This window comes from Peromyscus eremicus, chromosome 6 (genome assembly GCF_949786415.1).
Source record: "Peromyscus eremicus chromosome 6, PerEre_H2_v1, whole genome shotgun sequence".
Taxonomy (NCBI): Eukaryota; Metazoa; Chordata; class Mammalia; order Rodentia; family Cricetidae; genus Peromyscus; species Peromyscus eremicus.
In genome coordinates this window covers 76,598,106-76,609,329 of record NC_081421.1, presented here as the reverse complement: position 1 = coordinate 76,609,329, position 11,224 = coordinate 76,598,106, and positions in this window count along the sequence as shown.

Here is an 11,224-nt window from a genome sequence, read left to right as displayed (position 1 = left end):
AAAACCAAGCTGCCCGTCAGTATGTACACCACACGTGTGCCTGGTGCCCACAGAGGGCAGAAGGGAGCGTGGGAATCTCCTGGGACTGGAGTTCCATATGGTGGTAAGCTACCATGAGGGCTGGGAACTGAACCCAGGTCCTCTGAAACAGCAGCCAGTGCTCTTAACTGCTGAGTCATCTCTCCGACCCCCACTCTCCCCAGCTGTTTTTAATGCCCCCAATGTCTCACTGGTGTTACCCCTGCTGTTACCCTACAGGTTCACCAGTAATGGCGGCTGTGCGGGGCTGAAGAGTTTACTAGCCGCAGGTGCGAGCATTTGTCCCCCCAGTTTCCCTTACTGAGACTCGTCCTCAGCGGAAGAAAACCACCCTGCTGCCCCCACCCCATCCTCCCACCCCCACCGCTTCACAATCCGTGTTCAATGGCGGGCTAACGGAGTTTGGCGGAGGACCAGCCTCCAGACCCCAGGTGAGAGGACCCAAAGTATCCCCCCAGCTCCCAGGCTGCTTGGAGGGACTGTAGAGGCCTTTCCACAAGTACAGCTCAGATTAGCTTCTGCTCGAGCACGCTAACAGTAAACTTCCTGCATTCCATATTTCCACCCCAGAGTTTGTTTCCTGGGGAATGAATCTATAGCTCACGAAACAATTATAATTTTCATTTAACTTTCATCTATGCTATTTAACAATTTAACTGTAGAAAAAAAATCTTATGTTTTGTTTAAAGCAATGTTCCTCAACAAATTTTGATTATCTGTGGTTCTAGACTCCAAGATCTACTTTTTTGCCGTTAGCTGGTTATAGCTTATTCCGTTGGTTTCTTAGTGCTGGAGATCAAATCTAGGGTCCTCTCACATGCTGGGACCCATCTACCACTTGTAGTGTGAGAGCCAAAGTTACATTTTGAGTTTTAATTTCTATGCCTAAGAGATCCATGAAACAAAAATGTCTCTGATCTGCAAGCCTCTTGCCCAAGGACAGATAGTTCTTGAAATGCTGGAGGCTACTGTTTATGGGAGATAACAAGGCACATGTTTTTTACTTCCCTAAACAAGTTTGTTTGACCCATCTGCACAGGATGCTCTTGATCACATGTGGACCAGAGGTTCACAGGCAGGAAATACGTCAGGATGTATGCTTGCCCCGCACTGGATGTAGACTGCACATCAGGATGTATGCTTGCCCCTGATTGGACCTGATGGGAAGTGCAATGAATTATGGGCTTTCCTTCATAGTAAGCTGCTGCAAACTATGACTCAGGGCCATTTCCCGGGAACCTGGGTATAGACCTGGCCAGAGCCCATTCTCCTGGCCAGTATTTAATTAAAGCTTGCTTCAACCTTGGCATTAAACTGAGGTAGTGGTCTTATTCTCAATCAGTGGGATTAACATTCAGTAGGATTAACAGTAGCCTCATCTCCAAAAGGTCACCATATCTAAAATAGCACATACCCCTTTTGGCAAGACACATCAAGTCAGAGTGTGTAGAGGGGCAGCCCACAATCAGCCAGACATTCATAATGAAAGTAATGAATTGGTAACTACAGCTTGGGAGGATATACCCTTGGTTAACAGAACATATCGCTGGGTATTTATATGACAATCACTTGAAGGCCACAAGTACACTAAGAGGGAGTCCATAATTGGACTCACAAAGTTGGAAATTTCACCTAGTATCGTTTAGGGTCTTAAAGGAACTGTGACATCATTTGCTTTTGACTTTTGTAGTTAGTTTTGTTTTTGAGACAGGATCTCATGTAGCCTAGGCTGGCCTTGAATTGGCTATGTAGCTAAGGATGACCTTGAACTTCTCTGATCCTTTGGCCTCTACCTTAAGGCCTAGAACTACAGACATGTACCACCACACCCAGTTAGTGGTGGGTACTGAATCCAGGCTTTATGCATGCCAGGCTGTTGGGGTGCACCGTGTAGCTCAGGTCGGTTGAAGAAAGAAGATATTCCAAGATAAAAATTTAAGGCCTGTGTGGCAGCAGGAAGGTCCGGCCTCTTCTGATGGGCTGAACCCCAAACAGCTGTACAAAGGCATATTTATTGAAAATTACACAAAGTATTTCCTCATACCAAGGTCCCTGATCTTAATTTACGTGTCTTACTAAAGGAGAGCACCACATGCCTCCAACAAAGGCATATTTATTGAAAGTTACACAAAGTATTTCCTCATACCAAGGTCCCTGATCTTAATTTACGTGTCTTACTAAAGGAGAGCACCACATCCCTCCATGACTCTAGTCCAGGGACGGTTGCAAAGCCACTTCAGCAAAACACTGTTTTCTACAAGGATTCTTCGAGGTCAAGGTCCTTCTGAAAAACAGCTGTTCGCTCTACTATCTCCCCCGTACAGCGAGTCTGATAAATCCCTACAACACCAGGCAAGCGCTCTATTGAGGTACATCCCCAGCCCCCAAAAGTCTCAGTTACACAAGCTTTGCCCTGCTTGTTGGTAAATCACTCCGGCAGACAGCACTCTCCTGAGGACGCTACTCTCTTTAAACATTCAGAGAAAGCTGGCTGTGGTGACACACTCCTGTCCTCCTAGCACTCAGGACACTAAGGAGCCAGCCTGGGCTTGGAGCCAGCCTGGGCTATATATCCAGACCATCTTGAACACAAAGAAAAATCCGTGGACAAAGTTCTGAAATAAAAACAGGCAACAGGCCCTTGCCAGATTCCAGGTGGTGGTTTCCCAGAAAGAAGGGGATGGAAGTAGCAAAGCCGATCACCAATATTGCCAGTGTGGTTTCTTTTTCCTGGTTTCTCAAATGCCCTGTCCTCCGGAGTGTAAATTGATACAATTGGAAGGACAAATAACATCCAGTGCTCTCTGAAATGATCACTTTCTTTATTTTTACTTTTTTGTTTCATTTTGTTTTTGAGACAGGGTTTCTCTTTGTAGCTCTGACTGTCCTGGAACTCACTCTGTAGACCAGGCTGACCTTGAACTCACAGAGATCCTCCTGCCTCTGTCTCCTGAGTGTTGGGATTAAAGGCGTGCGTGACTATGCCTGGCTTTTATGGTCATTTCTAACATTGAAGTAGACGCATTTACATTTCATTCTTTACAATACATGCACATTGTATAAAGGGAAATACACTGAAAATGCTGGGTCTGCCACTGATATGCTGCCAAAGAAGAGGTTCTATTCTGTGATTATGTATTCGGCAGTAATGAACACTAGAAGAAGATAGTAAAGTAATAATTACACCAATTACAATCGATTAGCATATAAAGATGCTCTCATTGTATTATACTTGTATGCCACAAGCTCTGACATGGGGATGGAGAGATGGCCCAGTGGTTAAGAGTGCATAGTGTGTTGGGCGGTGGTGGCACATGCCTTTAATCCCAGTGCTTGGGAGGCAGAGGCAGGCCGATCTCTGGGAGTTCAAGGCCAGCCTGGTCTACAAAGTAAGTTCCAGGACAGCCAGAGCTACACAGAGAAACCCTGAACCCTGTCTTGGCAGGGGAGGGCGGGGGGAGTGCATAGTGCTCTAAAGAGGACTGGAGTTTGGCTCCCAGCACCAACATTGGGTGGCTCACAACTGCCTGTAATTGTAGCTCTTGAGAAATTCAGTACCCTCTTCTGGACACTACAGGTAACTGCACTCACATATGCACATATCCATATGCAGACATATACGTATAATCAAAAATAAAATAATTTTTTTTTTCAAGACAGGCTTGTTTTTTCCTGGAGACTTACCTTTATCCATACATAGAAATGGTGACTTTTCTTTCTTTCTTTTTAAAATTTTATTTAGTAATTTTTTATTTTTTTGAAACAGAGTCTCTCTACATAGCCCTGGCTGTACTGGAACTTGCTCTGTAGACCAGGCTGACCTCAAACTCAGAGATCTACCTGCCTCTGCTTCCCGAGAGCTGGGATTAAGGGAGTTTGCCACCATGTCTAGCCTAAAACAAATCTTTAAAAGAAAACACTGATATTTGATCTTTTTAAAAAATATTTTTGTAAACTGGTCATGGTGGTCTGATCTACAGAGAGAGTTCTAGGACACCCAGGATTACACAGAAAGCCTGTCTTGAAAAACCCTAAAACAACAACAACAGCAACAATAATAATAATAAATTCTTGTGACTGATTATATTCAGTGACTTTAGAAAGAAATTGGGAACCAGTGTGATTATTTGTGGTAAAATCTTATGTGGTTATGCTAATTTTCATTGTTTTATTTTTGTTATTATGGTTTCCGTTTTTAAATTTAAACAAATATTGTTATCGTGTGTAATGAGAGGGCCAGGCAAATATCATGACAGGCCCTAATAACTCAATAAGCACTAGGCCTCAGTTCCTACATGTACTAGGCCTGGACCAACCCCTTCTCCCACCCATAGGTGACAATCAAATAAAGACAAAGCCTGGACTTGTCCAGACTTGTCCAAGAATGAAAAGCTATGGTCTTAGCCCATCTCCACTAGCTCTAACCAATTATAAATATATTAATATAATTGCCACTTGCGTAAGCCAATCCTAAGTAGAACGGTCACACTGCTTTTAAAATCCCTTTAGCTGTGTGTAAAAGGAGCTTACACGCCCATCTCAAGGTTGCCACCGTTTTGTACAGGTGAGTGACCCCACATGCATGTGACAATAAACGCTCTTGCTGATTGCATTGTGATTGGTGGTCTTTGGGGAACTTCTCACAGACCCTAACATGTGTATACGGTGTGTTTCTACATGCATACACTCCACAGCATGAATGTGGAGGTCAGAGGACTACTTTCTGGAGTCAGTTCCCCCCCATCTTTACATGAGTTCTGAGCAATCTTCTCCTCAGCACAGTATTCCCCTTCGTTAACAGGCTTTCTTCTCCTGTGACTTGTGTAGCGAGAGCACGTCATGCCATTAACACAGACAGACATGGTTTTGTGTTTTCACAATTCATTTTTATTCCATAAATCGACATTGTGGATTTTATATTCAGTAAATTCACAGCTGGAGAAACGGTTCAACAGTTAAGAGCATGTACTGCTTTTTCAGAAAGATTTTATTTCCAGCATCCACATCAGATGGCTCACAACCACTTGTAACTCCAGCTCCAGAGGGAGCTGTCACCTTTGACCTCTGCAGGCACCTGCACTCAAGTGCATATTCCCATATACAGACACACACACTTACACATAATTTAAAATAATACAAATGAATTTTAAAGGGGGGAGCAATCATTGGTTAGCAGTTAAGGCCCTTACTACCTGTCTTGGGGTTACTATTGCTGCGGTGAAACACCATGACCAAAGCAACTTGGAGAGGAAAGGGTTTATTTGGCTTACACTTCCACAGCACTGTTCATCATCAAAGGAAGTCAAGACAGGAACTCTAATAGGGCAGGAACCTGGAGGCAGGAACTGATGCAGAGGCCATGGAGGGGTTCTTACAGAACCCAGGACGACCAACCCAGGGATGGCCCCACCCATAATGGGCTGGGCCTTCCCCCATCAATCACTAATTAAAAAAAGGCTCTGCAGACCTGCCTACAGCCCAATCTTATGGAGCCATTTTCTTTATTGAGGCTCTCTCCTCTTAGATGTCTTTAGCTTGGATCAAGTTGACATAAAACTAGCCAACACACTAGTCTTTCAGAGGACCCAGGTTCTGTTCCAAGCACCCACATGGAAGCTCACACCTGTCTGTAACTCCAGTTCCAGGGGATCCAATGCCCCTTCAGACCTCCTCAGACTCCTGCACACATGTGTTACACATACATACACTCAAGCACGCACACATACAAAATAAAATAAATACTAAAAAATAAATTCACAAGATACATCAGTTTCATTGCCACCCCCTCTCCACTGAGAACTGAACACAGGACCTTGCATGTACCCAGCAAGTGACCCTTCATTGGGTTACACTTCCACTCCTTCTCAAAGTTCCCAGCAGGGTCTTATCAAATTACCCAGGTTACTATGCAGCTTGGAATCCTACTTGAGCCTTCCAAGTAGCCGGGGTTATAGGAGTGCACCACCACATAGACTGTTTTGTGGGGTATAATTCACCAAGTACTCTAGATTTTGCCTGGCAATTGTCTTAGTTTGGGTTTTTTAATTGCACTGTGACCATGCAACTCTTATAAATAAAAACTTTTCATTGAGGTGGCTCGCTTACAGTTTAGAGGTTCAGTCCATCATGGTGGGGAGCATGGCAACATGCAGGCAGATGTGGTGCTGGAGCTGAGAGTCCTACATTGTGACTCAGAGGCAACAGGAAGTTGACTGACAGTCACACTGAGTGAAATTTGAGAAAAGAGACCTCAAAGCCTGCCCCCACAGTGACACACTTCCTCCAACAAGGCCCTGCCTCCTAATAGTGCCACTCCCTTTGGGGACCATTTTCTTTCAAACCACCACAGCAATTCATTTCTTTTATTCCATTCAAATTTTAGATACCAGCCTCAAAATCTTTCATATCACACATATTTACCCAATAATGCTATAGTTTATAGACCATCTTAGGGTTAAAGAGGCACAGGTCCGAGGGGCCTTCTGGAAGGTAGAGGCAGGGGACTGGTGCAAAGCAAGTCACTGCAGGTGGTTAGCTAAGGATGGTTTTAAGGAGCCCACCACAGAGGCCCTAGCCAGAGCTGTCAAGTTGTAGGCGAGGTCGAATCAAATGGGGCCATGGGAGGACCTGAAGTCGTGGGGCAGGATGTGGTGACTCATTCACCATGTGGTCTGGGGGAGCTGCCACACCTGGCAGGTACCTGTCCTATTGTATGGTCCAGGTGGTGGGTCTGTGTCATTCACTAGCCTAGTGTGTTTACTCACAGGCCTGGTTTCTCCGATGCGACGTTAGCATACTCATGTGCCTGTATGTTCTTCATGGAATCTGCTAATTTCACCAGGGGCAATTTCTTCTTCTGTTGTTTGTTTGTTTGTTTGTTTGTTTGTTTGTTTGTTTGAGACAGGCTTTCTCTGTGTACTCTGGCTGTCCTGGAACTAGCTCTGTAGAGCAGGCTGGTCTCAGACTCACAGAGATTCACCTGACTCTGCCTCCCAGGCACTGGGATTAAAGGCATGAACTACCACTGCCCGGCCAGTGGCATTTTTTAAATTCGCATTAATAAATTCTTTATTTTTATTTTTTATTTTTCAAGATAAGGTTTCTCTGTGTCTGTGTAGTCCTGGCTGTCCTGGAAGCTGGCCTTGAACTCGGAGATCTACCTGCCTCTGCCTACTGAGAGCTGGGATCAAAGGCATGTGCCACCACTGCCCAGCACCTTAATAAATTCTTTACCAGTGGGTTCTTCATGGTGTGATCTGGACAGACGATGGTTGTTTATGTGCATGAACAAGATGCAGAGTTGAACAGGGCTGGAGAGAGGGTTCAGAGGTTAAGAGGCCCTGGGTTTGATTCCCAGAACCCATGTGAGGGCTCACAACGGTCTGTAACTTCAGTCCCAGGGGATCTGGTTTCTTCTTTTGGCCTCTTCAGGTACTACATATAAATGGTGTATATACATGCAGGTAAAACACCCATCTACATAAAATAAAAGTAAATTGAAAAGATGCAGCGTTATTTTCCTTAGCACTTTTATTCAGCACTGGAGTACAGCAAACTGCTGCTGCTTTATAAAATTGAGTCACACAGGGCAAGGCACAGCCTGCAAGCCACTGTTCTATACATCAGGAAGTAACTCAGAGCAAGACGCAGCCTGAGCCTACGGCTTGATGGTGATTCATTTGATGATAAGTCATCACCGTCCAATCACAAGACTCCTGGTTGGTGGAGTGTGGAAACTGAGGGTGAAATCTGTACTATATATGCAGATTCAGTGTCTTCTTAAAGGACTCAATCTTTTCACATGACCTAAGTGAATAGTGGATGGGAAACTAGGAGGTTAGGTGAAACTAATTAAAGTTTTGTTATCACAGACAGAGACCATATATGTACATATGAACAAGTAGGAGGCTGGAGAGACAGTTGAGTGGTTAAGAGCATTAGTTGTTCTTAGAGGACCTGGATTCAATTTCCACATGACAACTCACAACCGTCTGTAACTCTAGTTCAAGGGGAGCTGACCTGTTCATTTAGCATCTGAAGGCACTGTGCAAAAAAGTGGATCTCAGACCTATATTCAGGCAAAACTATTATACACAGAAAGTAAACAAGCGAAGCTATTAATAAAATAGAACAAGTGGTCCCAGTCACAGTAATCAAGACAATAATATCTGGATTTGTCTTTACCTCAAAACATGTTAGAATTTAACCAAGCAAAAGTATAGTATTGAACCTGTATGATATATTTAAAGAGAGAGTCTTAAAATTTTTTTAAAAAAATCATGAATTTGTTGGCTCATGGTTCTGAAGGCTAGGAAGGATTTAAAAATCCAGTGAGGGCCTCCTTGCTGTGTTATCCCATGATAAAAGTAAGAAGAAAAGGAAGAGGAGAGAGCGAGAGAAAGGGTGAGGGGAACGAAGGGAGAGGAAGAGAGAGAGGAAGAAGGAGAAGAAGAGGAAGAGGGAAAGGGGGAGAGAGAGGAAGAGGGAGAGGGAAAGGGGGAGGGAGAGGGAGGGAGGAAGAGAGAGAGTGAATTAAAACCTGAAACTCTTGGGGCCAGAATATAAGTAAATGGTACAGTGCTTGCCTGGCACTCATGATCCCTAGCACTGGAAAAAAACCAACTCTCCCTCCCACAAGGCTGCAGATGTCAACTGTCAATCATGAATTATTTAATCCCTTTCAACAACTCAATGTGCTTAAGAGCTGTCAGCTTCTGACATGGCCAAACCATGTCTCAGGTCAGTAAAAACATCCTAATTTTCCAACTAAAGGAATTATACCATAATAAATATAACATGTCTACCCAGGCATGGTGGTGCATGCCTTTAATCCTAGCACTCAGGAGACAGAGCTAGAGCTAGGTGGATCGCTGTGAGTTCCAGGCCAACATGGTCTACATAGTTAGTTTCAGGCCCAGCCAGGGCTACATAATGAGACCCTGTCTCCAAAAACAAAAACAAATAAAAAACGCATATATATGTGTGTGTGTGTGTGTGTGTGTGTGTGTGTGTGTGTGTGTGTGTGTATTTGTGTGTGTTCTTTTTCTACAGCAAAAATAAAATAAAATAAAATAAAACCCAGGAGGTAAAGGGTGACCAATTTATCATTCTGGGCCAGCTAAGGGAAAGGGGCTATCTCCTACCCCGGGAAGATCCTGCATGTAATGGGCTCCTATCTTTACCTGGCAGCTTCCTCCTTTCACTCTGCTTATTCTGATGAAACCTTATCCAGTCCAATCAATACAGTGCTCCACCTCCATGACCACCCTATCCAGGATGGCAACCGTGCAACCCCAAGCCCCCAGCCACATCTCTAAATCCGAGGAGAAACACAGACTGTACCCCTTCTCTGGAATTACATCTACTGACGTGATTGCCTTCTTCGACTGCTGCTAACCTGTCAAGATGGATGCCTGACTGCCTGTGGCTTTGGCTCATTGCATAGTGGAAACCTGCAGGTAAGAGGAGGAGACAGTAAGAAACCAGAGAGAGGCAGATGAAAAAGAGTAAAATGGACCGTCGGGATGTAGTTTACCCTGCAGTGAGCTCCACTCCTGTCCTCGCCAGCTAAATGAATAAACCAATAAATCCCCTTTTACAGCTTACAGGGAATTTCAAAATTCTAATCTAGAGAAACACACTATAAGGGTAGAAGAAGCAAGATCTAATGTAATATGTAATATGCACAAGCCCTCAGGGCACAAAGCAGGGTAAAACAAAAACATAAAGATCCATTCATTAGTATGTTATAGAAGGGCTGGAGAGATGGCTTAGTGGTTAAGAGCACCAACTGCTCTTCCAGAGGTCCTGAGTTCAATTCCCAGCAACCACATGGTGGCTTACAACCACTTGTAATGAGATCTGGTGCCCTCTTCTGGCCTGCAGGGACACATACAGGCAGAACACTGTATACATAATAAATAAATCTTTAAAAAAATATATTACAGAGCGTCTCATTAGCTTGACTTATGGGTGTGGGTATTGATTGCTAGGGCTGGAACTAGGATTTTGCACATGTTGGATAGACCTCTACCACTGAGCTACAAGCCCAGGTCCTATTTTATTTGATCTTTGATTCCATGATATCCAACCAATTTTTACTGAAATAAAAGGAAATGTGGGGTTTCTATCTGTAATATGTGTTCTTATGGCATTAAATAAAAGCAGTGCCATCTGGGTTCTAGTACAGGCAGAACACTTGCCTGCCATGTGCAAAGTTTGGGGCTTGAACCCTGGCACCAAAAAGTGACAAAGACATTCTCCATGGTGCCAAAAGGGGCTACCATTGGCAAACTTACAAATGAATCATTTTTCTTCTTTTTTGCTGGCATTTTGTGAGCTGCCTATAAAAAACACCCACTTTGTAAGCATGTTTAACAGTTATTATCTGCCAGTACTCGTATTAGTTTCTGGCTGCTGCTGTGACAAATTATCCCAAACTTCAGGCTTAAGAACAAACAAGTCTCCCCCCCAGTTCTGGAAGTTGGGAATACTTGGGTAGATCTGTTTCTTCGCTTTTCCAGTTTCTAGAAGCTATCTTGCATTCCTTGGCCCATGACTCCCTTTTATTTCCAAAGCTACAAGCAGATCAGCATCCTCTGTCTCCTTGGCTTCGATCTGCCTTTTATTAGCATCCTTGTCATTACTTTGGGTCTACCTAGGTCTACACAATGATTTTTGACTTAAGGATTTGAGTCTGGTCATCTTCAGGGACCAGTAGGAAGCCTAATGCAGCTATCTACCTGGAAAAGAAGGGAAAGATAGCAAGTATAAAAACCACGTTGCAAGCAAGATTTTGCTATGCTGAGAAAAGTAAATGGGCCTGGTGGCTCATGCCTTTAATCCCAGCACTCATGAGGCAGAAGCAGGTGGATCTCTGTGAGTTCCAGGCCAGTCTGATCTAAGTAGTTCCAGGACAGCCAGGGCTATATAGAGAGACCCTGTTTCAAAAAAAATGAAGAGAAATAAATAATTTTTTATTTTAAAAAGAAAAGTCACTGTTTCTATGGATGGATTAACAAAGACTATGGGGATCCTGCCCATTGATAGTCCTCTCCCAGGGTCCGGGAAGAATCTACAACCAGTTGATAATCTAATCTTTGATGATATGAAATGAATCTATGTACACGAAACTCCTTAGTCCATACACCTTATTATTCTGTGTCAGTTCTCTCTACACAGCTTC